Source organism: Stegodyphus dumicola, chromosome 2 (assembly GCF_044657685.1).
Source record: "Stegodyphus dumicola isolate Sdum_Otavi_A_Nest chromosome 2, ASM4465768v1".
Lineage (NCBI taxonomy): Eukaryota > Metazoa > Arthropoda > Arachnida > Araneae > Eresidae > Stegodyphus > Stegodyphus dumicola.
The window spans coordinates 229,210,521-229,233,750 of NC_140769.1; the positions used below are offsets into that span (position 1 = coordinate 229,210,521).

At 34.1% G+C, this 23,230-nt stretch overlaps 1 protein-coding gene across 2 annotated transcripts in view; it reads right to left on the reverse strand.

The window, feature by feature from the left end:
* LOC146998893 (uncharacterized) overlaps positions 1-23,230 on the reverse strand; it is a 180,406-nt gene that overhangs the window by 130,123 nt on the left and 27,053 nt on the right. Inside the window, exon 1 of one of the 2 annotated variants that reach the window (XM_085811862.1) lies at positions 13,449-14,017. The exons of the other annotated variant lie outside the window; for it this stretch is intronic. The gene's annotated coding sequence lies outside the window, so the exon portion shown is untranslated. Of the gene's footprint in view, positions 1-13,448; positions 14,018-23,230 lie in introns of those variants that run through there. 2 annotated transcript variants of the gene reach the window in all.

Below are 23,230 nucleotides of genomic sequence, written 5' to 3' on the forward strand. Positions count from 1 at the left end.
TCTCAGATTACTAGAAGTCAGAAAGTGACAGCTGAATTCTAATTTCTGCATTTACAGCTAGTTTACTTCTAGAGCTCGTTTGATTAAGCAATTAAACTATACTTTTCAGTTACTTCAGGCCACCTCATTTATTTGTCCATGTGACAGTGGTTAGTCTTTTCTGTTGTGAATTTACTTTATTGAGTTGTAAAAAACAGGCAGAGGCAAAAATAAATTTAATTGTTATTTGGAAGAACTTAGAGCATTCTCCATACGCTGCCCTTCTGAGTTAAGTGATAGCATGTCCAGCTAGCAAATCTAAAATGTTCAAGCCCCCGAGAGGGCACAATGGATTTTTCACGTTTCCTGCTGTCAAAAGCCAGACTGTCGTCAACAGTTTGATTTGTAAATGTTTGTTCTATTATTGCGGTACTTCGTGGTATTATAGATTATATTCTATACATAGTTTTTAGATAGACTAAAAGTTTTTCTATCTTAATGCCACGAATTACTTTCTGAAGTCGGTCCTGCTGCCTTTATACTGAACATTAGTTTGATATTAGTTCTTCTTCACGGACCGATTTCCTAATGAATTAGTCACAGCTATCTGCCCTAAAGAAATTGCCAGTAATCTCTTCACAAGAAACTTCCAAAAGTAAAACTTCCCTGATCGAAGCGAATTTTCTTTTAACCATGGCAACTGATTGATAGCTACTTTTGTTTGCTAAGTAAAATACTTCTTTCATTCCTATAAATAATATTTAAACAAATTTAGATTACTTTTAAATATTTCAATCAAAAACTTTTGGTCTTCCGTTTTTCAACTTCTGAACCCTTAACAACAGACATCATTTGCATAAATGCACACTAATGTGACACTGGAGACTGTTGAAACATTAAGTATTAAAATTTTGCAGCTGTAATTTGCATTTGAAACTGAACATAAAATTGTTATTACAATATTACATATTGATGAAAGCGAATCCTAAGTTCTTCGGGAGTTTTGATGTTTATTTTTTAAATAGATTCTGAAATTCCTTAGAAATAATATTTACAATTCTTTTAGATCTTGAAAGGACAATAATAGGGAAACTGTTAGTCTCTTTTATTATAATTTTTTTCATGTCCATAAATGCTTTTAATTTTAAGTGTAAAATAATGCAAAATTAAGAGATGTCTGGTGAAAGTATTTTTTTTTTCTATCAAGTTTGTTTCACGCTTAACAGAAAAATGAATCTTCTCCCATTTTCTTTTCTGGTTAAGTTATTCCAAGTTTAGCAGAGTAAAGTTTGCAAGCTCTGAATTTGTAGTTGAAATTAACAGAATAAGAAAAATAATTAAAAAATTTAGAAAAAATCTGCTATTGGGAAAGCATCTGCAAAGAGAAAGTAATCAAATATAAAAACAAAATTGTATTCGTTTTGCATTTAAAATAACTACAGAGGAGAAAAAGACTGAAAGTGTTGAGCAGCTGAATATCAAACACACTAACTTGTGTAAATTTATTCTTGCATTCTAAGAAAAAGTTGGTATAAAAATTATTTAAAATAATAATAGAGTTATTTTATCTTATAGATTTTAATGTCTGTTTCTGCTCTTTTTTACTAATTTTCTTAGCTTCAGACATTTTTATTTCAGTAGCTGAGTTCTTTTAAGCTTTTCATTTTAAGTTTCCAATTTCGATTTTAATCTTAGTACTTGTTCTTTCTTTAGATTTCAGATTCTTCAAGTTGGAAAATGTCATTTCAGAATTAATTATAGATCAGGAACACTTTCTTTCTATTTTCTGTTTTTCCTTCCTTAAATATTAAGATTATTTTGTAGTTAATTTTACTTCGGACATAAAAAAGAAAACCTTTTTTCTTGCTTTCCAAAGCTACGTATTTTAATTTTTCAGGTGGTATATTCTATTTTAATGCAATGTTCTTTTTTTTTAACTCGAAATGATTAAACTTAAAACGGTAAGTTGGCGAACATTAATCTTTATAAAGCTGTAGAAATACTTTTTAAAAATATTATGCAGCATTAATTGTAATGTTATTAACATAAATTTAAAACGTTTAATGACATTTCTTATCTGAAAAGGCGAGTGCTTTTGTCATTTAGAATGTAAACTTAATTAAATCTATAGCTATGTCAAGTTTATATATAAAGACAACATATACACATGCTTACATACAAAGTGTTAGAACAAGTTACGTACGGTCTTATTTTTTTATCTGGATGTTATTACCTAACCTTTCAGAGTTTCTCAACATAATGTGTACAGTTTCATGGAAACAATTTCAGCACTGAGGGACAGGATAAAGAATTATAAGTAACTGTAACAAAAAGGAAACACACGGAAGAATAAATTCTAAAGTAATTAGTGCTAAGCGACAGGAATCTGTGTCACGTAAATAAATTATGAGTTCTGCAGTTTATAAGGTTAATTAAAACCTTCGTCCCAGTTGCAGGAGTGAAAACTGCAGAAACCTAATGCGCACATACATGAAAATAATACAGAAAATTCCTAATGAGCTTTAACTAAATGACAGAAACTAAAGCCATAGCTCCATCTACTGGCAGAACAGTGAAGGAAAAGAATTTGATTTTTGATCGCCTCTCTATCACTCTTGCTTTTCGCTCCTAAAGTGTGTAGCAAACACAAACCAGTTTTTCAGAGAAAGCCCTTTATCAATGCATTTTCCATCTTATGTATCCTCTATTATTCGAATAAATAAAACTCGATTTTAGCCGAATGGACAATACCCGGGTTGTCTGACAGTTTGGCCCAGGTTCAAATCCCAAAGAAAGGGCTATCTTCATGTGTATTCATGGCTTTACTTATATGCAACACAAATACAGTCTGTCCATCATAAGAAAAGCTCTCGACATTTAGTCTGCAGCTGTCTGTTGCCCTAGAAACGAGTCTCGATCCATTTTTCGTAGGGGTGCCTTTAAGACAAATGACAGCTCTTTTCCCCTCGGTCAACGCGGCCGAGCGGTAAAGTCGCTGAACACTGGTAGTTCGGTCCGAGGTTCGAATCCCGCGAACGGGCTGGCTACATGGGCGTTGTGGTTTTCCCCATGTGTAACATGTAAACAAGCCAGTTTCCTTTAGAAAGTCCTCCACGAAAGGCATCCCTCCCCTTAGGCAGATAGCCCTAGTGTGCATTGCCATAATTAAATACACCACACCACCCCTCGGTCAACAGTCGGAACAAACAAAATAACAATAAAGCAACCTTTGGTTCACCCCTATTTGAAATATACTAGTTCTGTTGTTATAGCGACGGCCACCCGCCAGACACTGTGGCGGGGCTGTTCTCGTAGACAGATAGCAGGTTTGCCTTAAAAATGTCTGCACGAAGGCATCTCTTTCTTGGCATGCAGTCTTGACATGGTAGCCCTGGCACGCATTGCCTCAATTAAAATCAACTGTATAACCTCTTCTTAGGAATATAACCCTTGCCTACTTTGCCATAACTGATTCAACTAGATGGTTTATTGCATTACAAACCACTAACTTCTGTCGCAAAGGTAAAATTCTTTTCCTTTTATACAGCTGTCAGGAAATATATTTTGGATTTTTATTAAATTATGACACAACACACTTTATTTTTTTTTTCGCCAGCAGAAGGGTGACCTTTCCACTGGGCATTAACATATCAGCCGAAAAGCCTCACTGTTGCAATTATCTGTAACACAGTGCCTGGGACGCACATGCTTAGAACATGCCGAATACATATATACTCCTGTCAAAGGCAGAGTAAACGACTGAACAAGTTCGTGACAAATTTCTAACAATTAATGGTCGAAAGAGGGGAGGTACAAACACAAAAGGAAATAAATAAATAAATGGTAAGAATAAATAAAATAAACATCTAAAATAAAAAATAACTAAATAAGTTACATAAAATAAATGAATGTATACATACATCAATGCAGATACATAAAAAATACACTGATGAGGTCGGTCATAATGTCAGTAATTAAACTTTTAATTAATTAAGATGCAATTAAAGAAAAAGAGGAACTTAGTAACTAAAGCACAACAGTGATTACGTAACAAAATCTGCAGATAATACACGTTGAAGACCCTAGATTTACAAAGACATAAATGGATGAATTAGATGGAGACCTTAATTAACTATAGTAGTAAACGCAAAAGTAGTAAATTTAGAAATGTGTATAACAATTATTCGATTTCACAACAGAGAAAGATACAGGAAAATAACAAAACAAAATCTCAGAGGTAAGAGTCTTATAAATGATATTCAATTAATGACATGAAATAAATAAGAGCAGAAAACTTCAAAATACATATAGCATTAAAAAAAGGCAAAACACACTAGGCTACTCCTATGCAACAAGTTCGTTCTCTGTGATTTGAATCTGTGTTGTACTAGCACTGTTCAGCTATCTTACTCGCTTAATCGTTGGATGGGCTAAAACGCTTTTGGGGGGATACTACGTGAATATTAGTAAAGGAGATTACACTTTAATGAAAACCTCAATAGAATTACAGGAATTGAAGGATTAAGCATAAATAATCTGCTCACCATTAACTAGAAGTAAGTTGTCCTACTCTCAGAGTGCTCCTTCTCATAGTAAGATTGTTTACATACTGTAACATTACAACTTTCGAATTGGGATCCTGTCACAGAAATAATCAATTAAAACTTGACAGATTTGAAGCCTAAATATAAGGAGCTTGATGAGAAGCCATTCAGTGACAGGAAGCCATTGAATGAAAGAAGCTTTTTTACAGTGACAATAAATTTTAACCGAACTGAAAAAGCGGCGCGCTTATTGATTACAGTATAAACTCACCCCTGCCTTCATTTGCTTAATGTAAAATTTATTCTAATATATAATTATAATAACTTATATATATATATATACAGGTTATAAATGAATGGTGCGGTTTTAAAAATTAATATTAAATCGGTGTAAATATTTACCTTACTCGCGGTAAATTGTGCGCCCTAAGTATTGGCAACTGTCCAAGTTTCTCGTGCGTTATCTGCTGTTTGCTTATCATGGTTACTGCGCAGCCGCACCGTCAATTTCCAAGATGGAACCGCAACAGGAAAAGGCTTTCTGTGTGCTTTGTTTTGAGGTGTGCAGATCTGTGGTTTTTGTACAACATGAGTTTCTTGCACGTTTTCTGTGTGGTGTCCGACGAGAAAGTGTAGGGCTCATTTTTCTTTAAACAAAAAATGTGATCGGTGACTTATTTCTAAACGTGTGGGACACCTGATTATTACCCTAGCTGAACACCAATTATGATTATTACATTTTGCAAAACAGACTGTAAGTGCTTCACCCCATTTTCACAGGAATCTATGAGAGCTTCTTAATCGTGTTCTTCACTAACACTGGATCGGACATACTGCAAAAGCAAACAAAAACTTCTCCTCTGATCAGCCCGTTCAACATATTTAACGCTATGCTATTTCTTTCTTTTGGGTTTGTCAAAGACTGAGTTTATGTACCGCCAGTGCCCGTACTCCTTGAGGAAGTTTGTAAGTTTGTGACCGGATAATACTGCATACCATCACAGCGAACATGCTACATCGAGTATGGAAAGAACTTATTACCGTTAGATGTGCATCGTATAATCAAGGGTATCAAGTACTATCTTTTTCTATACTCCGTCATTTCTAGATTTTCTAGTCATTTTCTAATTCGGAACTTAAATCAAAATTTCGAGAACAGAAACATTCTCTTAATAAGCTGCCATACTGAAATAACTGTGCATTTTGCTTCTACCTCTGTTCTGGCTAAGACGCTGTCTTGTTATTTTTTCCCTATCAGAACAATATCTAAAATATAACTGGTTTAGAGCAGGCACGATTAATGTGCCAAGTATTTGTGGCCGCAAATGTTATTGAAATAAAGATGGATTATTTAATCTACCTCACTTACCAAGTTTGCTCTTCATTATGGATCAACATCTTAGTATCTAAGCCATGACTCTTTCTGCAACTATACATACATATATATCGTGTCCACACAAGTTCTTACCGAATTTTTAATTTTCACAACCATTGGTCGTAGACATATACCTCCAACAAATTCCCAACTATAATTGCTACGGGGAATATAAGTCATTTAAGTCCGATATCATTATTCAGATCTTAGATTTATGATATAATTAGTGTAGTTCTAATATTTAAAAGCTTTTGCAAAAACATTTTTCATAACGTATTCGGTAGAATATGTGGAGCAATTAATAACGGAGGCGATGAGGCTGTACAACCCCCCACTCACCCCCGCTAACTGTGATTGGACTTGATCCAAAAAACAAGGAGAAACATTCTCTCCTTGTATGACTCACTTCTCGCGTTATGCAATGGACAGTAAACAACGCTTGTAATCATCTCTAGATATTTTTTTTCTTCATATACCTAATAAATATGTTATTTTGTGTTTGCTAATACAATGATCGTGTTCCTTACCTCTGCAGCTTGGATTACACTTTATTAAGGTAAGAACTTTAATTCTGTTTTATTCATCTGCTCGTCTCGATTTAGCGAAGTTGTAACAGTAAACAAAAATGAACCACGAATACCTTCAACAAAAGATTATGAGACTGAAAATATGTTTACTTCAACTAAACGCATAAAATATATCGATATAAGCCATTAAGAATAAAAAACAGAAAAGATACTTTACCATAAATCATCGCTGGATAATCCGAAAAAGGAAAAGCCAAGCCTGTCTTCAAAAGCGAAACAAAACTGCATAGTTGCGTACTGCGCATTCGAAATACAGAAGCAGAAATGGCTACTAGCTGCGAAAATAAATATTCGATCATGAAACTAAACAATAACAACTATCAAGTATGGAAATACAAACTTGAAATGATCCTGAAAAAGGAAAATTTATGGGATTTAATAGCAGATGATACACCAAAAGAAATAAACGTCGAATGGAGAAAACGAGATGAACAAGCACAAGCTACCATTAGTTTACTCGTAGAAGACAACCAAATCGTACACATAAGAAATAAAACGACAGCCAAAGAAATATGGAATGAATTAAAGAAAATACATGAAAGAAAGAATCTTTCCAGCAAACTTTACCTTCTGAGAAAGCTGTATACGTTAAAAGCAGAAAACGAATACAAACTTGAAGAACACGTCAACAAAATGCTCGAAATCGTAGACGAACTGCGAGGAATCGGTGAAGAAATAAAGGACAGTCACATTGCAGCGCTCTTACTAAGCGGCTTACCAAAAAGCTACGAAAATCTCATTACAGCTTTAGAAGCACGCCCAGAAGAAGAACTAACGCTGGAATACGTAAAAACGAAACTCATCGACGAATGCCTGAGAAGAAAAGAAGTAACGCGAGCAGAAGAAACGACTGCCTTCAAAACGAATTTTAACACAAAATTCAAGCATTTAAATCAACGAAGATGCAACTATTGCAAAAAAATAGGACACTTAGAAAAAGAGTGCAGATTCTTAAATAACCACAAAGAAAAAGATAAAAACGAAAGTAACTCATTTTTCAAGAATGAAAAGCAAACGAATAAAGGAAATTATGGAAATAAACAGAAAACGAAAGTTGCTGTAAACGAGGATACACATGAAGATGAAAACGAAAATAAGAATCATGAGAAGACTGAGAATTACACGTTCGAAGTCACCAGAGAAAGAAAATCTCAAAACTCAAACTGGTCAGTTGACTCAGGCGCTACTTGTCATATGACCGATAACATAAACTTTTTCACCAAATTGGATAGAAGCAAAACTGAGCAGATAACAATTGCTAACGGCACGCAGATGAAGTCCGAAGGTATAGGAGAAGGATACTTATACTGTACAGACGACGAAGATAACGAAATAGAAGTGAGACTCATAGATGTTTTGTACGTTCCTGACCTAGAAGGAGGATTGATATCCGTACGAAAAATTACAAAGAAAGGATTCACAGTTGAATTTGAAGAAGATATTTGCAGAATAAAGAAGAAAAATAAAACCATAGGAATTGCTAAAGCAGAAGGAAATTTATATACCGTAGTTGAATCGCAAAGAAAAACAGCCAAAATTGCAGCCGCAGAAAGAGGAGAAGATAGTATAGATCTTTGGCACAGAAGGCTAGGACATAGAAACTATGAAGCAATCAAGAGGCTAAAGAATGATGACCTGGCAACCGGAATAAGAATTGACGGAGAAGCCAAAAAGGAAAAAGAATGCGAATGCTGTATCAGAGGAAAAATGACTGAATTGCCGTATCCCAAGCTAAACAACTATAGAGCGAAATCAGTTCTAGACTTGATACACTCAGATATTTGTGGACCAATCGGTACAACATCACTAGGAGGAAAGAAATACTTTATAACATTCATCGACGATCATTCGAGATACACAACGATCTACTTGCTAGCTACAAAAGATGAAGCTATCTCCAAGTTAAAACAATTTGTAACCATGACGAAGAACAAATTTGGAAAGAAGCCAAAAGTCTTAAGAACAGACAATGGAGGAGAATATACAAGCAAAGAGATTGAAGACTATCTAAAGGAAGAGGGAATCGAACATCAAACCTCCGTAGCATATTCACCGCAACAGAACGGTAGAGCAGAAAGAAAAAATCGATACTTAATGGAAATGACAAGATGCCTGCTACTCGATTCAGGACTCAAAAGAGAATTTTGGGGTGAAGCCGTAATGACAGCCACCTATCTACAAAACAGGCTACCATCAAGATCAGTTGAAAAAACACCGTATGAACTATGGAATAATAAGAAGCCGAACCTAAGCCATATCAGAGTTTTCGGCAGCACAGCTTATTGTCGAGTTCCAAAGCAGAAAAGAAGCAAACTAGACGAAAGAGCAGAAAAAGGAATTTTTGTTGGATATAGTGATCGTACTAAAGGATATAGAATTTACATGCCACATGCAAACAACGTCGTGATCAGAAGAAGCGTAATATTCGATGAAAACAAAAAAGAAGAAATGCCTTGTCAATCAAATGATCAGCATGAGGAAATAGAATGGCCTTTTAAAGAAAATAAATTGACAGAACCACGTCCAAATGATATTACAGAGGAAGTAATTGAAACAGAAGAAATTCCCCCATTACCGAGAAGATCCCACAGAACGACTAAAGGAATCCCACCAAACAGATTCTCATACATGGCTAAGAACGAAGAAATCAAAGTTCCTAAAGACTGGGAAGAACTTCAAACTTTTCCTACCAAAGAAAAGGAACTGTGGTTAAAAGCTACGAAAGAAGAAATGGAAGCACTGAAGAGGAACAAAACATGGGAACTAGTCGATCTTCCAAAAGGAAAGAAAGCAATTGGAAACAAATGGACATTTAAAACAAAATCCGACGCTTCAGGAAACATTATCAGATATAAAGCTCGTTTAGTAGCTAAAGGATATTGCCAAAAATTTGGGCACGACTACGACGAAACATTCGCACCAGTCGTAAAATATACAACAATAAGGACTATTTTGGCAATAGCAGCTCAAAGGAAAATGCACGTAAATCACTTCGATGTAAAAACAGCGTTTCTATATGGAGATCTGAAAGAAGATATATATATGAAGCAACCGGAAGGCTACATCTCTGCTTCAGAAGCAAATAAAGTCTGTAAACTGAATAAAAGTATCTACGGACTAAAACAGGCAGCCAGAAACTGGAATCACAAGATAGCTGAAATCCTGCGCAAACAAGGATACGTTCAAGGAAAGGCTGATCCATGTTCCTTCACACTAATCGAGAAAAACGCAAGAACTTACATAATCGTTTACGTTGATGACATATTAGTCGCGAGCGACAAGTGCGAATCAATTCAAGAAGTTGAACGAATTCTCAAAGAATATTTCGACATTCGAAATCTTGGAGAAGTGTCTACATATCTAGGAATTGAAATCAAAAGAGAAAAAGACGGAAGCTTTAAACTTCATCAAGCTAACAAGATTAAGAGTATGATCGAAAAATTCGACGGAGAGTCACCAAAGAAACTAAGCTATACACCCATGACTACAAATTTTACGAAGAACCAAAACAACCAGGATGACATTTTTCCCGATAATCGGAAGTATAGGGAAGCAGTGGGAGCACTTTTATATCTAGCAACAGTATCAAGACCTGACATAGCAAATTCTGTTGGAATACTTAGCAGAAAAGTAGAAAATCCATCAACATCGGACTGGAACCGTATCATTAAAATCATACGATATTTGAGAGCTACTATTAATTACAAATTACATCTAAAATCCAATGGTGCACCAGTCATCAAAGCTTATAGTGACGCTGATTGGGCAGGAGATACCTCTGACAGAAAATCCACATCCGGATATATATTTCAAATAGGAAACAGTACGGTATCATGGGGAAGCAAGAAACAAAATTGTGTCGCCCTATCTTCGACAGAAGCCGAATACATCGCTCTAGCCTTAACATTGCAGGAGCTACAATGGATTAGACAACTGATGGGAGATTTAGGTTTCGCTCAACAGGAAGCGAACATCGTATTCGAGGACAATATATCATGCATAAATCTTTCCCGAAAAGAGAAAGGAAGCAGTTACACCAAACACATCGATGTGAAATATCATTACGTATGTGATCTACAAAATCAAGGAATTGTTAAATTAATACACTGCAACAGTAAAATGATGTATGCAGATATGTTCACCAAAACCTTTGCCAAGACAACAGCTGGAGTTTTTATTGAAAGGAATCGGGCTTACTTTGGACAGAACAGCTCATCGAGTAGGAGATTGTGGAGCAATTAATAACGGAGGCGATGAGGCTGTACAACCCCCCACTCACCCCCGCTAACTGTGATTGGACTTGATCCAAAAAACAAGGAGAAACATTCTCTCCTTGTATGACTCACTTCTCGCGTTATGCAATGGACAGTAAACAACGCTTGTAATCATCTCTAGATATTTTTTTTCTTCATATACCTAATAAATATGTTATTTTGTGTTTGCTAATACAATGATCGTGTTCCTTACCTCTGCAGCTTGGATTACACTTTATTAAGGTAAGAACTTTAATTCTGTTTTATTCATCTGCTCGTCTCGATTTAGCGAAGTTGTAACAGTCAACAAAAATGAACCACGAATACCTTCAACAGAATATTCAATATCATAATTCTCATAAAGTTTTAAATTTCTAAACTGAAGGGACAAATGCACAAGCCTAGGCATATTTCGTATAAGTAAGCAGGGTAGCCTTGTACCACCTACTTATAATTTAGAAGAGAAATTAAAGTTGCCAGAAAAATTAAAAACTTATAGTTTGCTTTTAGAAACTGTAGCTTTGGGAAAATAAATGTGTGTAGTGAAATCTAGATCTAATAAATACCTGTCTGAACCTAGACCTAATAAATAACTGTCGCATTATTTGGAACTTGACTAGGAATTTTATTTCTAATGTTAGAAATGTCTTGAGGTAAGTCTTTGCGAAACTTTCGTCTCAGGTTATACTATCATGCATTTATAGCTCAAGAGACACAATCAATCAGATAAAGCATCAGATAAATGCTTTAGGAAGAGAAAGTAAATAGTGGAAAACCGATTTTACTTGGAATTTTGTCCATTTATCCGTAACTGAATAAATCTACAAGTTACAATCGATATCTGACACAAATATTTTCTGGCCTTGTCTTCCATTTTTTGGTTATCAGGAATGTTAAGACATCTTTTCGTGACCATGAATTTACGCGCTTGACATATAACTCTGTCATTTCATGAATAAATTACGTATTTTCAGTGGTCTTCTTTTCAACCTTGCTGCAGAAATCTGCTCTTGGCACAGATGGAAGAAAATGTATTTTTGCTGGCGTCTGTGTCAGTAGGTCATGAAACAGATTTTGATCGATGAAGTTTAATCGATATCGCCCGTGACACCCATCTGAGATTTTGAACTGCCAGAAAGTGAAAGAAAATTCATCAGAAAAAGCAAATTTTCTTTGCTGTTGACTCTTCTTTCTTCTCAATCTCAAATTCAAATGTATTCATGCATAGTGCAAACACACTGACGTGGCACGCATTAGGATCGCCTTTCGTTAAAAAGAAAAGAAAAATGCATTAATGCTTCTTATAAGGAAATGTTTCAAAGAACTTTCTTATTCTTCAGCACTTCGATCGTAACTCTTTTGAAAAAAAAAAAAAAAAAACTCATCGGGTATTGCAGGCAATAAGTTTTACAGGAAAAGAAATTTCCAGGATACATTAAGTACAACTTAACACTTTCTATTACATCTGAAATTCTATTGAACACATTTAGAAAAGAAGGTAGAACTTTTTATATGACCTTTTTTTCCTAATCGTGAAGGTTGAAAGCATCTGAATGGAATTTAGAGACCAAGATTGAAAGAATACTTCAAGTGCACTTAATGTAACTAAATAATTCGGAGCTGATGTTATAAATACTTCTAGCAAAGGTTTTTGATTTTAAACCATTATTATTGCACTATCTAGACCTTTAAAATACAAGAATCCCAGCTAATATTCTCTTCCACAAGAAATAAGATCTTTGTTTTGTGTTTCGGTAAATACCCAACTCTCCCAATACTGCCATTCAGTATTCTATAAAATCTTCAAATTATAAATGTAACTCCCTTATTAAGCAAATAACAGCAATAAGCGGCTGCTTAATAATGTATATTCTGTATTTTATATTTTTATAATGTTATCTAATTGATATAATTTAAAAGTGCATTTGAATTAATTAGTACCTAAATGGCAATTTTATGAATAACAAAAGATGTTTTCAAAGTCGTACAATAGATATGGCTTGATTAAATAGGTGAAAATATTAGATGCTATTATTTTACATTCCACATTTATGACTATACCTTTATCGCGGTGCGAATTTTCGTGAAATTTAGGGAATCTGTCAAGATTTCGCGAATATCAGATTTTATTTACGGATGTCTAATAAATCCGCGAATTTACAATTTTTTATTCTTAATTATTAATACACCTGTTATATAACATTCATATTAAAATAATTTTATTATATTTTTCTTTAGAACTTCTACAAAAAATTATCCTGTTTCAAAATTCAAGCTAGGAGATTGGTTTCGCAAGTTTTACAAGACATTTGTAACATAATAAAAACCTGTTTCTCAAATTTAGAATTGTCTTCCTTGGCCTATCAGTGCCGACAAACGGTTTCGATGCAGAATGCTTCGTTTTTTAATAAACACGTTACTTAAAGAAAAAAATCTGTATATGTGCAATGCAATATATAAAAACATCGTCCACGGATAAGATAATCTTGATTTAATACAACGCTATTGATTGCATCTCAAAAATATGATTGATTTACAAATGAAAGATTCTTTTTTTAAAATGCCTAATATAATGCTTCAAAGATGTTAGTGTAAATACCAGGTTGCCAAGGTTTGGCTAATTTTCAGTCTTCGCCCCACCACCAAATTTCTCTTTTGTTTTGCTCCGTGATAAAATGACATAAACATAATTTACAATAAGGTAACTTACCGTTTCTGTTTCAGGTGAAATAATATATCCAATTATTTAAAGAAATACAGTTTGGTTTTCTGAATACATCTCATAATTTATTTTCTTAGCTGTTTCCATATTTTGATACGTGAATATATCACAAAATTAAAATCCTGGAACATTTTTCTTACTATCACTTTTTGCGTGAAAAGCGCTATCAAGTATCGCTTTCACTGTCACCTGTTATTAACCTGATTGATTGGCGCACAGCTGACAAGAAAAAAACACTCTATGGTCTTTAGAGATTATAATTACCCACTTTACAACAACATGTCTTTCATCACTGAGGCGTTGCACCACAAACATGGTCTCTAATTCATCCAAGGTCTTCCCATGTCCGATTCCCACTCGTGATTAATAGAACAAAGCCGTCCTTACCCCAGCACTCTTCATAATGGACCACTAATTGTCTGGTAGCTTTGTCACGAGAACATAGGTGGCATTGCCATTACCAAAATGGCAACCCCGCATCCATCCCGAAATGACAATGTTTACAGAAGATAACCCGGATGTGTGGCGTCCACGAGACATGGCGTGCGCGTGGTAATTGGTTTTACCGCATTAAATAGGAAAGAGGGTTGAAAGCTTGGTTCCCCAGGTGGAGGGAGAGGTTGAAATGTCTACGTCTCTCTCTATCCCCACAGCAGTTCCAGGGCCCTCCCTTGGCGATAGCCTCACGCACTGAGAATGTAACTTTGCTTTTACGTGTGCGCTCGCCGCGTGAAATGTGTTTTCTAGTTAATTTATTTATTTGTGTCACGTACTTCAAAACAGAGGTCTCTCACTCTGTTTCCTAGTGTATCTCAGCTAGTGAGAAACAGGAATTTATGACTGAAAGGGAAAACAGATCGCTTCCTTCAATATACGTCTGCAAACTGTAATGCTAAATAAATTATTTAATTTTGAGCAAGATAAGCGACGTTGTAGTACACAAAAAGGTCAAAGCCCGAAACAAAAGTTCGTTATTCGTATAAAACAACAGCGATAATGAATCGAGAACGGATAAATATGATTTTATAAATAAATCTCTTTTCCGAAAAATCGAAGCGAAACCTTTTCCCAAATTTTTTCACTGCTGCATTATTCCCATTGCCCGTCAAGTGCTGTTTAATCGATTTATTTAATTGTGTCTTTGGTTTCCACAATCATAGACACCATCGTACTTGGCATACGGTACGTGCAATAGCCAAGTAGTGGATACGCATGCCATCATCATACTTTCCAACAGTCTCTTTTTTTCACCTCCGTAGTAATCCTAACGAATTTCTTCGTTGCTTGACTCTTCTCATTAACTTTCGTAAAACTGACTTTTAATGAATTTACAAAATAGTTACCCGGAAAAAAAAACAGAAAATCACTCAAAGATTTATAGCGCGGTTTGTATATTGAATAGTACCACCAGGAGTACTAATGATCATGGGAAGTCCTAGCATTGTCTCGAGGGAAGCAAGAGTAATGCGCGCAGACGTGACTCATCGAATTTGACTCGTCTTTCAAACAACTGTCGTACACCAAACAAAACGTTTAACGTCTAAACACGGCGTATATCAAATTGGATATTTATCTGACATATACCGTGATACTACTGTTCCTAGTTCTAAGAATGTTTCCAATCATCGTGACAATAACATAGTCAATTTATCTTTCAAACTATAGCTATATTGCTTAGTTAACTAAGGAACTTGGAAGTAAAACGAACGAGATTTATTAATAATTTCGTTATGCGTTTTTCGCACTGTGGTTTACACGCCATTTTTCTTCTGCTACGAGCGTTTCATATTTTCTGGTAATTCACTTTTCAGATTTTTGTAAGTTTAATGTTACATGAAAACAAAGAAAAATTTATTTTCAAGCTGCTTGATTTATTATACGGCTGATATATACAAACATTTAAAGAATAAAAATATAATTTTTAAATTTCATTTTAATACCTAACATCAAACTTAAAGCTAAAACAAAAAAAGCCACCGAAACAAAACGTTTTGTAGTGCATTTAATGTCGTTTAACTTCTTTAGAAGCTATCTTCAAGAATTTGTTCCATTTAGAACGACTCTTTGTTTCTTTACCAATCACCTGTGCATTAAAAATCTCCATAGGTATACAGTATGTTTTTTGCATTCCAAAATTCTGTTTTAGTGACATTTAGATATCGGTAGGATATATTTTAAGCGAATTTCAGTACTTTTGGCACAGAACTGGTACTAATTCAGAAGTCAAATACTTTTGACTCCGTGCTTTCACAGGAAGAGTGATAGCGTTTGTCAACTGAGACATCATCAGCACTTAGAAGAAAGTGACCAAAAAAGATATCGGTTTCTTAATGGATTTTTCATATTTAACACCAGGAGTACCAGTTTATTGCACCCGAATGTGAGCTGAAATTTTAGAATTAGACTACAAGTTTCTGAATAGAAACTTAACAGTTGGTGCTGAAGTAGCAATAGGCTTATAAGAAAAGTAAAATGAAGCTTTTGAAAACGACCACCACGGTTCCAGATTAATTTTACTCTTCTGTGGAAGGGATTTTTTTAGAAAGAGGATACTGAATACCAGTGTTCATTAATGCTTTCCAAAATGCTGTTCACTTTCGGAATGGGTCACTACTATTTCGCAAGATTATACTTGCATACTGGTTTCCCTGCAATGCGAGTATTTTGACAGAAAAACCATATTTCTAGGTAAACAAATTCTAACTAAAGATAAATCAGCCGTTTATATTTTATTTTACTTTAATTTATTGTCTTTTTTTTAAAAAAAAAAGGGGGAATTGCTTAGTCAAAATAATTCACTGTATTAAAATTATGCATAAATAAAGTTGGATTACTTTATCTCCAACAGTAAAATAATAATTTCACAGCTGTGTAAATAAATATTCGCGATTACTGCGGCGCAATTTAGGAGACATTCTGAGATTTCGAGAAATTTCAAAATTTTCCACTAATATCAAACTCCACGAATTTCGGATTTTTTACGTTTTCTAAAATATTAGTTAAAACCGTTAGGTTATTTTCTAATATTTTATATAACTTTAATAGTAACTTTCATAAAAACATTAGCAAAAGGTACACATTTGTATTATTAATACAGGTAACTCCATATTTACTCCCTATTTCCGGAGACGACATCAGGGATTAACTCATAATTTCGGTTAATCCAATAATAATTAAAACACACAGAAAAGATGAATAACTTATATTATGCTATTAAAAATATTCTAATACTTTCAAGCATTTTAATTCAGAGAAATGTTCAGTTGGTTGCTATAATCAAATCGGTATTTCAAACAAAGAATAATACGTTATAAGTAAAGGAAGAACAGCTGAAACCAAAAAATTAAGCTTCAAAGTGTATTGAAGAACATTATTTACAGTAGAACTTGAACAATGACATTCAGTTTAAATTAGCTTAATAAAATTCATTTAGAATTTTTTTTATTGTACTATATTTATTTTTTGAAAATTATGACAGATTATTAATCCAAAGGGGCTTTGTCCCTGAAGGACTATCGTTTCCGGTTTGTGATTTTGCGTCGGAACTTATAATCAGCGTATCACTTTTCAAATCGTTGTCCCCCAAATACTATCTCCCTGTATTATATTTAAAGAAATTAAATAATGAAGAATCTGCAGAAATGTATATATGTTTTTCGCATTGTAATAAAACAACGGTACCTAGAGCCATCCGATTTTGAATAACGTAATCCTACTGCGAATATGGGCATCTGAAAGCCTAAATTTGAAATTTGGAAGTTATTTTGTTATAGATTTCATATTTTGTAAAACTTTAACGAATTATTGATTAACAAACTCAGCGATTTTAAAAGCAAACAATGACAACACTCTACTGGGGAAAAACCTTCTTATCTCCAGCGCGCGGAACTGCGTATCGAAAATTCTAAAGATGGGATCATTTTAAAATTATTTTGCTGGCTGTATGAGAGTTTCTGTAGTTTTCCTAATACGTAACATGGATAATAGCCAGTTTCCTACCAGAAACCCCTCGTGTACTTTGTCGTAACTAAATGCACCATTATAATTCGAAAGCTTAGTTTGATTTGTGTGAGAAACGTCCTTATGACCTACCTATAGTAATATGGTGCAAGGTATTTGTTTCCATGCATGCATTCGTTACGAAACATATGTTAAGAATGGCAATAAACATTTGGGTCACCATAAAAATGTTCTTTTATCAAGCAACAATTTCTTGATTTCCTTTTGAATTTTTTATTATGAAGAAAAATTTTATGTCCGCCATTACTATTAGGAAAAGAGAAAGAGCGAATTCCACACAACGGCATTAAACAGAAAGCTTTTCCAAAACACATGTCAATACTCATACTTAAATTATATTTTCAGTATACGTATTATTAGATTATTAGTAAATTACTATATGAAAGTAAAGCATATTACATGAGTGTTTTGCCTTAACTTAACAATGAATGCACGACTTATTGAATTTAAAAAAGAATTAGAGAATCTTAATGAAAGATTTTATAGCACTTTATGTTGTTTCAAATTATTTAGACATTCATTTTGGTATATTGGATAGTAAGTAATTTCAGCATATTCATTATTCAACACTTCATTTTTTATTTTAGTACAGTGCGGAAATTATAAAGAATCAAATTAAAATATTGTACTATTATAATATAAAAAAACGCTTCGTAGAAGTCATAATTTAGAATATTAATGTTATAAATAAAAATGCTTTACGTCATTTTGAATATCATTACTTAATTAGCAAGTAAAATTGGCATTTTGCTCTTTGTTTGACTCTCGTATCAGCCGAAGAAGCTGCGTTCATCTATTTTTACTTTCAAAATATATTAAAATTATCAGAAATGGTAGGATTTAACCAGTTATAATTGGACCATATTGCAGGACAGGACATTTAAGTAATACGTCTTTAAATAAAATTTTAAAAGTATTGTTTAAATTTATATATATATATATATATATATAATCGAAATAGAAATTGAAAAGCTAACAAATAATGTGACGTAAGACCTATTTGGTCTTAAAAATTTTGCGCAAAATGCTGCAAAAACATGAAATAATAGGAAGAAATATTGTAGCGAGCACCATACACGACTATTCGTGTATGGTGTGTATATATATACACACACCATAAACGAATTAAATTAATCATATCATGTATATTGTTTTTATTCGTTTTTAAATAAATAAATATATATATATGCATACATATATACATTATATTAAAAAATGAATCCCTTTACTGTTCTGGGAAAAATATGAACAAACATTTTATGCGGCTCGAGTGTCTCATTTCTTTCTCTTCAAAAGTGCTTAGTATAAACTGCAGCTGGAAAATGTCCAATAAAAGTTCTGTCGCCGTTTGTAAATTTTTTCTCTATAAGTTAAATAGAATAAAATAAGAAATAAAATAAGAAGCCAGACTTTTACCGATTGCATTAGATAACCACCAAAGCTAAGAGGAAAATAAAGAGATTAAAATAAAGAATTTAAAACTTGCAATAAAACAAATTATCTGAAGGGAAGAAACTCAATTTTTATTTCACCGATACAAAATTTGTTTAGGACACTAAAACTAAAACATGCATAATTTTATTTGCAATTGCGAATAATTAAAGCAATTTAATTGCATTTTCTCTTCAGTGTATTGAAATTACAATCATTTTAATTTAAATTTCCAAATAATCAGCCTTTTATTTCTTTTATATGACTTGACTCGACTTAATCTAAACACTAGTTTAACAATTTAGAGTGTTGGAAAAATTATCGTCTTTTATTTAACTCTCAAATTCAGAAGGCTAAGTAAATACGGAATTGTAAAACAACTAAAGAATTTATTATAATTTCAGCTGAAAGTTACAGAAGTAAAACAGCAAAATGAATTTCTGCTACTTGCGCCTGAATAGATACAAAGATTTCAAAACACTTTACAAGTTTAAATGTTAACTATAAAGAAGGTAGTTCCTCTTTTCCCTGACTACAACCATAAACAAACTTACCAGGTTGTTGCCAGAACGCTAAAGACAGATAATGACAGAAATTTTTATCACTCTCACTGAAATTACCAATTCTTCTTCCTAAACTTTGATTCGTGCTTCTATTTTATACTAACTCCATTTGCATATTTTGGTCGAGTAGATGAAAAATTAGAAGCGTAGTAAAATTTTAAGACCAAAAATAATGTGTTGATTAAAATCAAATTTAAAATTTTTCAATTGAAGCCTATCAATAGTTGAATGGCTAAACAGGAGAACACTGGTAGTTTCATTCTGGACTTAATTCTTCTCATACGAAGATGCGGGATGCGAAAATGCCTTTGTGATCTGCCCTACAGGCGAATAAAAGTTTAGCCAGATTTTGTAAATTATTAGGAAACATTTCTCTTAATTATTTATGTCCCTTAATTAATTCATTCTTAATCCATTCTTAGTCTGAGTATTTAGGTTTCCTTATGAATTTATCAATTTATATGTCACCTATTTTTTTCAATAGACAAAAAAACATGACTAAATATTAATGCCTGAATTATAGTTCGTCAGAATAACTAACTAACAGGATCACAAAATAAAAATAAAATAACATGCTATTGGAACCCAGACATCATTCACAAAATCATAATCTAAATAAAAAATAATACTAACATGATTAAGAAAGATTAAAATAACTTTAAGAATTTATGTAAATGACTCTTTTTAATGTATTTACAAACTTAATTACTCCAGATAATTTTGTTATTAAATCTTTTGGCTATAATTATTTAAACTAATAATCTTCAGTGGTGTTATTGCAACTAGCAACCATCCTAGCGGAATCCTTACAGAACTTATTCATAATAGTACCGGGTGGCCATAATTAAACTGACAGTGCTCACAGTGCTCTGTAGCGCGATCTATATGCGAGAATGACGCCACATTTTGTAGGAAGATTAAACAAGACGGGGGACGAAGGATTCCGCGAAAAAACAATTTAGTTCCAAAAGTCACTGCTAGGGAATATTTGGCGCTGTGTAATAGAAAATAGAGTGTTAACAAATGCAAATTAATACGGAATAAAATTACCTTTTATTATGCACATTTTCTGATTTAGTTCAAGTGCAATATGGCAACACTTTTAAAAAAGCGTAAAATCTACATAAACACCGATAAAGTCTCGTGATCTGCAATATCACGTACGCTGAGCAGAAGAAGATACAATCGAAGCAGTTGCCACGGCAATTGTCGACAGAGGACCAGACAATATTGCTGCCACCTCTAGCACTCGTGGAGTAGCTCGGAATATGGATATGCCTTACAGTACGGTATGGAAAATCTTGACGAAAGATTATCAACTTCTCTCCGTACAAGATCAGCCGTGTACAGGAGTTACTGTACCCCGACTAGATAAGCGATTGACTTTTGCTCTCACCTTTTTTGCCAGAATGGAGGTGGATGATGCTTGTCCGTGGAAAATCTTATGGGGAGACGAGGCCCACTTTTACCTGAATGGAACTGTAAATACCCAGAACTACCGAATTTGGGATGACAAACCACCACATGCAGTCACAGCAATTCCCTTACGTCCACCAAAGGTAACTGTTTGGTGTGGGTTCGCAGCGGAATTAATCGTAGGTCCATTCTTCTATGACAACATTACCCCGACAGGACCGGAAACCTGTTCTGTTACCGGAGAGAAATATCGCCACATGTTGGACAGCTTTGTCATTCCGGCACTTCAGCAAAGACAATGCGTGGGGGAAATCATTTTCATGCAAGATGGAGCCCCTCTACACGTTGCTGTACGGGTAGAACAGATTCTACGACAGAAATTCACAACAGAAAGAGTCATTAGCTGCTACTATCCTACTGCATGGCCACCTCGGTCACCTGATCTTACCCCATGCGACTTCTGGCTATGGGGTTACCTTAAGTCCAAGGTCTATCAAAGAGTGGTCCAGGACCTGGCTACGTTGAAGGATAACATATCACGGATTGTACAGGAGATTTCTGCAGACATGTTACTTTCTGCTGTTGTGCATACTGTGCACAAAATGCAATATGTGGTCCACAACAACGGCAGCCACATTGAACCTCATTTGAATGCAAAATAAAAGGTAATTTCCGTATTGATTTGCATTTGTTAACACTCTGTTTTCTATTACACAGCGCCAAATATTGCCCTAGCGGTGACTTTAGAACTAATTTGTTTTTTCGCAGAATCCTTCGTTCCTCGTCTTGTTTAATCTTCCTACAAAATGTGGCGTCATTCTCGCAAATAGATCGCGCTAGAGAACACTGTGAGCACTGTCAGTTTAATTATGGCCACCCGGTATATTAATAATTAATAATTAATTTTACGTAGTTTAATGAGGTTTGTAGATCATAAACTGCGAATCTTCGAATCAGTTTATAAATTCATACATAAAAATGTTCTTAAATTTGCGCATATTTTCTATTTTTACCGTCTGTTTTTCAAAACTTGATGTAAAATATTTATGGCCATTTGTAGACAGCACGTATTTGTAGACTGCACGTATTCAAATTTACAGCTAACTATATCCATTCTGCGGCATACATCTGGCTAAGACATGAAGCGTATCTTAAGCACATTTTACTCGTATCGATAAAACAACTCAACGTAACTTCAATACGATGTTGATAGCCATAAAATTCCAAGTGGAAAATGAAATGCTTCTGTTGTAATATTATTTTTTCTCTCTTACCGCATTTTCCGTAGCACTTTCATTTTATCTGTCCATCAGTTACAACGAGCACTTAAAATGGAAGCATCTAGAGATAAAAATATAAAATACTTTTAAGATTCTAGAAAAACTGAAGAGAATAAGCCGAAGAAATTTAGTAACTTACAGGTTGTCTAATTTTCTGTCCATCTACATTCATTTCAAATTTAATTAATCTATAAATTTTTACATCTCGCTAGCTTATCTACATACATTAAGGTAGTATCGTTTTTGCTCCAAAAGTTTGATAGTGAGTTTCCAGTGAATAAGCACGAATTTGGTTCCCCACAACAAGTTTTTATTATTTTTCAATTGATGTCTGTTTGTTGTGACAATTTTTTCGTCCACGCTAAATCTCATATCAAACGTCGAAAAATTATTTCTGTTTTCCGTATTTAAGTTTTCTGCATTCACATAAACAGCTGATTAAATTTTGGAAAAAACTAGTCGATTGGATGTGGTACTTTACTTGAACCCCATAGCAGGTTTTAATGGACAACCAGGAATAATACTTTATTGGAAGCCCATAGCACTTCTTAATGGAAAACAATCTTGAAATATAATCCAAAATTTTTATATTGTTACGAAATGTCCAGCTGCGGTAAGATACCTTCCTTGCAAAGGGTTTTAGGGTTGCCAGAAAATGGCAAGGAAAGGTAGGGTTGACAGATTTGGCCCGAAATCTTCCATTTGTCGACACAATTGGAAATATGCCACAGACGGAGTGAGAACATTTTAGAACTTACCGGTTTTCTCCAGAATACTCCCGAAGACAAGTCAAAAGCTATAAATACACTTCCAGTACACAGGGTAGCAGTGTATCGTGAGGTGTATCGAGAGTATGTTCAGTTCAGCAGTGGTGGTTTGGAGTTCAGAGATCAGCTTGAGATTGAAAGCGACCGAACCAAGTCGGGGGCTCCAATGCTTTGACATGAAGCTGTCTACACCGTTATATCCTGATAGCCTGAAAGCTGTGTTGCTGTTTGTTTAACGTGGTAATCGTAGTTTTTCGACGGCTGTAACGCGTCATTCACTCCAAACCCACGAA